General features: G+C 36.0%; 1 pseudogene; it reads right to left on the reverse strand.

Annotated features, from left to right (window-relative positions):
* Positions 1–3,588: 3,588 nt before the first annotated feature.
* Positions 3,589–3,706, reverse strand: LOC145261309 (5S ribosomal RNA; annotated as a pseudogene).
* Positions 3,707–6,110: the final 2,404 nt, after the last annotated feature.

Below are 6,110 nucleotides of genomic sequence, written 5' to 3' on the forward strand. Positions count from 1 at the left end.
TGACTGGACAGTGTAAGATCAGATGGTCTATGCCCTTGGGAGGGCTTACTTGCACTTTGGGAAGATTGAGGAATCTGTTCATCTCCACCTGTGCTTGTTTACTGCAATCCTGCAGTGTCTTGTTCTGATCCGATTTGAGGATACCCACTGCTTCTTACTATTCATAGCAAAACCTGGGAGGCGCAAAGTTGGGATTTCCATGATGCCCCGTTCTTTGCGAGTATTGTTTCTCCATTCCCCCTTTCATGTCTCAGTGCCTTTATTCGTGTCTAATGATTATGGGTAAAATTTGATACAAATCTGAAATATTTGAATTTTCAAATGAAAAGTTATGCCTGTATTATGCTTCCTAAACCCATTTAAGATACTTCAAAGAAACTGAAATTATATATTCTTCATTCGTTGGTGAATGCACATTACATGCAGTGAACATTTTGATAAGTTATGTCGCATTCGGATCAATTTATTTAATTGTGCTTGAATGCCAGTTTTGTTGTAACCTTTAATTTCAGTAATTTCAGCGATATACAATGATTTCTGTGTGATGAATATAATGTATAGTGTCACGCACTTTAAAATTACTTATACCAAATGCAAAGAATATCTATTTATACCCTCATGCTATCGTAATAATCTCCTTCCCACCTATGGATAAAATAACACCTTACGTTCAATTGATCGTATACAGTGTATCAAAATGGAATGGCAATGGCGTTCTCTCTCTCTCTCTCTCTCTCTCTCTCTCTCTCTCTCTCTCTCTCTCTCTCTCTCTCTCTAAAATATAGAAACGTGGGGTTTTTATTTCTGAGTAAACCCATCAGTTAATCTTTAATGATATCGGTTTTGGCAACACGCAAGAATGAATCCATTAGTTTAGGAGAAGATTGATACATTCCTGTTTGAAATTCATACATTTATGATTATTTCCCAGATTCTGGCCAATGTGTAAGCAAAGAATATCTATTTATTCCAGTCGGGTAACTGGATAGTTTACGATCAGGTTGTCTGTGTCCTCGAGGGGGGCTTCCTTGCATTTTAGACAGATTTCAGAGTCTATTTGTCTCCACCTGTGTTTACTGCAGTTCTATAGTGTTCTGGTTCTGACCCGGTCTGCTTCCTACTATTTGGAGCAAAACCCGAGAGACGCAAAATTGGATCTTTAATGATGTCCCCTTCTTTGTGAGTATTGTTTTCCATTCCTCCTTCCATATGTTGAAAGTTTTTAGGGAATGTTCCCGCCGGTTTTGGAGTGTTACTTTAAGGTGATTTGTAATTAGAGAGATATTTTTAGGACGAGTTTTACTCAGAGAAATATTTTCAGTGAAAACGATTTTCAGGTTTAATAATCAAATGTGAGAAAAACGAGAGACATTGCTATGCGGTAAACAAACAAACAAAAAAATAATAATAAGGTAAAAAGGCACATATTCACAAAAGAAACGATTTATATATGTTTAAAATGGAAGGTTTACACCAATAGGAAAAACATAGAATGCTCGTGAATATTTTTAGAGTCTTTGTAAAAACAAGGGGGTTCATTAGCTGAGAAATTAGAAGTTAAGATCGATTAATTAAGAGCTGTGAGTTTCAGTGGTGGGGGGGCGATAAATCGTATTCAAAACTTCTCTGCTCATTTAAATAAATTATAATTCATTGAAAGTTGTTTTTAAGAGTCAGTGTTCTTTTGTTTTTCATAGTAATAAGATATTTCAGTGACAAGGTTGTGAATATTTCAATGAATAAGGTTTAGCAGATTAGCAGGCGATAATGAGTTGTGTGCGTCTTAAAGTCGTAATCGGTTTTGACAATTTCAAGCATAAATAAAAGCGGCCAGCAAACACAGACATTTATCATTTCGTATCTATGAATTGACTTAGTTAATCTAAATTTCGCACACGCGCATGACCAGCTGAGATGGCCAGGCCACATTGTCAGGACGTCGGATTCACGGTTGCCGAAACAACTCTTCTATCGACAGCTAAAGGAAGAAAATCGGACTCGAGGAGGACACGAAAGGAGTGGGGCATCAATACATACACATGGGAGACTCATAGAGAGAGAGAGAGAGAGAGAGAGAGAGAGAGAGAGAGAGAGAGAGAGACAGAGAGACAGAGAGACAGAGAGAGAGAGAGAGAGAGAGAGGGGAGAAGAGGGGGATAAGAACGCCACCAAGTCAACAGTTCAAATGGAAATGAAGCTGTCTACCCTCACCGTGAAAACCAGTGGGTCACTTCCACACGCAACAAAACCCAGAACACGACCAATATCCTCACCACTGAGCGGTCCCCAAGAGGAATATATATAAAGCAATATATATAACAACTCAGAAACCAGCCCTAAATATGATTACATACCAATCTAGCCAAAACATTTTAAAATGCCTATCGTAACCTCATCCCTCTTTCTGACCCTGTCCTCACCTCAAAACCTGACACTCCCTCTCTCCCCCACAGGGTGCAAACTGCTTCGCACGCATCAACCGTTCCTACTGCTACTAACCACCATCCACACGTTAGCACAAACAATTTTACAAATTCACCTGACGATGTCTTGACGAAAGACGAAATGCGAAAAAAAAAAAAAAAAGAAAAAGAAAAAATCGCGTTCTGCTTCTAACAGAAAAATCTAACCATGGTACATTTATTATAACCTTTGATCTATACACAAAAACATTATCAGAAAAATTGAAAAAAAAAAAAGTATAACTAAACAAAAGCTTTCTGTTGTTTTTAACAATGTTTGTTTATACACACACACGCGCGCGCGCGCACACACACACGCACACACACACACACACACACATATATATGCAGAGATTGTTTTTCAAAAACAAACGTAAACATGCAAAAGCAAAAAAAAAAAAAAAAAAAAAAACAGTGAAAGGAAGTAAAAAATAACAAATATAGTTACTAGCGAAATTGTACCGTTATATTAAAATTAACACTACAAAACACACAACCGAAAATAAAACATGTATTGTCAGTGCAAATTGTTTATAGAGACCCATGGGCGTTGTAAAAGTATCTGTCTACGAGTCTTTTTTTTTTTATCTACCACCCAAATTGAGCTCTGACGAAACGGCGTCAGAGAAATGAAACCGATGTTAAGATTGGGCAACACGTCCGTCCAGCTAGAGACCCCAAAACCAGAGAGCGGAAAGCCTCGCTCTGAATTCACTTTTATATGTGTAGAACAAGTTATTTTTTTTTTTTACTCCGGGATAGAATAATTTACTCTTATATTGGCAAGTAATATTTCAGAAGATATAATTTAATTATAGGTCAAGGAAACTGTTATCCCTGAGTGGCTTCCGGGCCCTGATAAGTGGTGACCACCGTGTAAAAAAAAAAGAAAAAAAAAAGGAAAATAACAATTTATCTGAGCGATTCGTAATTATAATAAAAGTAAACGCGCTTCCGTTCAGTCTCGAAAGACAATGGATACCTCCTGTAAGAGGTAGTTGTGTGTATAATTGCGATGCAATGGTTGCGCAATCCCAACCACCCCTCTCCTCAATCTGCACTGCTTGAGTCCAGTGGCAAGGAGAAATCCAGGACGACTAGAAATAATACCGAGATAAGCAGAAAGCAAATACAGCACCTGGAATTCCTAAATGGTCACCCATTTTTGTACTGTCCAAGCTCAAAGTTGCTTAACTTCGGTGATTTAATGGGAACCGGTGTGTCAACGTGATTATGCTGTATGATTATGCGTAGTGGATAAAGTACGATTCAGTTCTAAAAGTTACACTCTTCTGGAGGTTGAAAGTTTGCGAGCGACACTTAGAATACAATTGCGAATAACTTAGGACTTCTGCCCAGTCACGACTGACGGCACGAGAACATGCTACCCCCTTGGATTAAACAAGGGTCACGTTCGAAATTCTATACAGAATGCCGAGTTCAACAGAAAAATTTCCAAGCCCAACAAGATAGATACACTTGAAGAAGGTCGAAGGTTACATCGACTGAAACACTGTGAAAATGACACTCAGGATGAGAACAATAGTCCGAAAAGTCCAAATAATACGATTAATAGTTATTTTGGTCTCCCGACAAAAGGAGGGTGGACCTGTAAATTCACCCTTGTCCGTTCGTCCGTTCGTCTGTCCGCACTTTTCTCAATAATCACTCCTTGGAATTTTTTTGAAATTTTGCACAAACATTAAACATGATATGAGTAAAAAAGTAACAGAACAGATTATCCAGGAAAACTCCGGTTGCCCCCCCCCCAGGGGTTCCTTTCGGGTTAAAATGGCTAAAATTGACACTTTTATGCTTATTAACAAAAATCGATGCCTTGGATTTTTATAAAACTTTCTGAAAAGTTGTAACTAACTGATTTCTATGTATTTTATTTATTTTTTTTTTTTTTGTCTATACTTCGCGATAACTCTTGGATGTGCCCCAGGGGATATTTTAGGGTTAATAAAAGCACTCCATTTTGGGGACTATTTTACCATATTTGTTCGAAATTTTCTGTGTATATCTATTTAGCAGTTTTGCGTGGTGCTGAACTTTAAATATGTTAAGGCCTTTGGGGAGGAGGCAAATGATGGGCTTAGTCATTTCTTTTTTTGCATGGTAAAGAACTCAAATTTACATATGTTAAGACCTAAAACTGCGCCGTTTGTTCATTTTCACCAGGATTTGACGTCTCCTGGGGACGTTTGGGGCTAGATGGAGGCGGGGGGGGAGGGCAAATGCTGAACTTAGTCATTTTTTATGCCTTGTTCATTGTGCAATCACAGGGGACCAAGCATGCTTCACTTGTTCTTTTGTTTTTTTTTTTTAAATAATATTGTACACATGAAAGCTTATTTAAAGATGAAATTGCATCCGTCATCGGTCGGTTTTGTTTTCTTTAGTTTCAAAGAAAACCTGTTCCATATTATATTTACAAACAAGATTCATTGAATAAACTTAGGGATTGACCTAAAGAAATAAACGTCAGCCAAATGTTGGCGCCAAATAAGCATACATATATTTTTTTCTATCTAGCGAACCAAAAGTCAATTGGCTTTGTGTTGAGTCAATATTTTGTTTTATGTGCGTTACACCCTGTTTCTTTGGGGACAAAAGTTGAATGTTAAATACCGGTCTTTGAATGATTTAATGTACATGAGGTGGCCATTGTGTTTTAAGTGTGATGATATCATTTCTAGTCCTGATTTTTTTTTTTTTCAGATAAGGGCTGATTGTTTTCACTTGTATTACTTGTTCTGATTTATTTTGAACAACATACATAAAGGGTATGTCAGAGTTTTTTTTTTGTCAGAGTTTTTTTTTTTTGTCAGAGTTTTTTTTTTATCAGAGTTTTTTTTTGTCAGAGTTTTTTTTGTCAGAGTTTTTTTTTTTTTTTTTGTCAGAGTTTTTTTTTTTGTCAGAGTTTTTTTTTTGTCAGAGTTTTTTTTTTTTGTCAGAGTTTTTTTTTTTTTTTTTTTTTTTGTTAAATACAGTAGAATCCCGGGATATGGCATTAATCCGGATGGTAAGACAGAATCCCCGTATAGCGGAGCGAAGCAATATTACATATTAAAATTAGTACAGTATATATATATATATATATATATATATATATATATATATATATATATATATATATATATACTGTACTAATTTTAATATGTACTGTATAAATTATATATATATATATATATATATATATACCGTATATTTCGGCGTATAAAACGACATTTAAATTTAATAATTATCTATAAAAACCAATATTTCATAAGATACCGGATGTTGCCATCTCTAGCCTAGGCTAAACAAACATAGCATTCGTCTTATACAACCGATATATGATAAATTTATTAAAATTTGATCAAATTTTGTACCTCGTTTTACCTGAAGGTCGCCTCATACGCCAAAATATACAGCAATTAAATAAAATTATAAATAACACCACAAGGCGGGATAAATACCGTAACCAGCGACCGGAAAAATATCGTATTCCACATTGTAACCTGAAAAAAAAACGTATCCTGGGGGGGATAATCGTATCCCGGGGTTCTACTGTATGCAGTCTACATGATATCAGAACAATATTAGACAGTGACTCGACTCTAAAAAAAAAACAAAAAAAAACAAAACAACAAAAAACATCTC

Source organism: Euprymna scolopes, chromosome 37, assembly GCF_053919585.1.
Source record: "Euprymna scolopes isolate OS-2025 chromosome 37, ASM5391958v1, whole genome shotgun sequence".
Taxonomy (NCBI): domain Eukaryota; kingdom Metazoa; phylum Mollusca; class Cephalopoda; order Sepiida; family Sepiolidae; genus Euprymna; species Euprymna scolopes.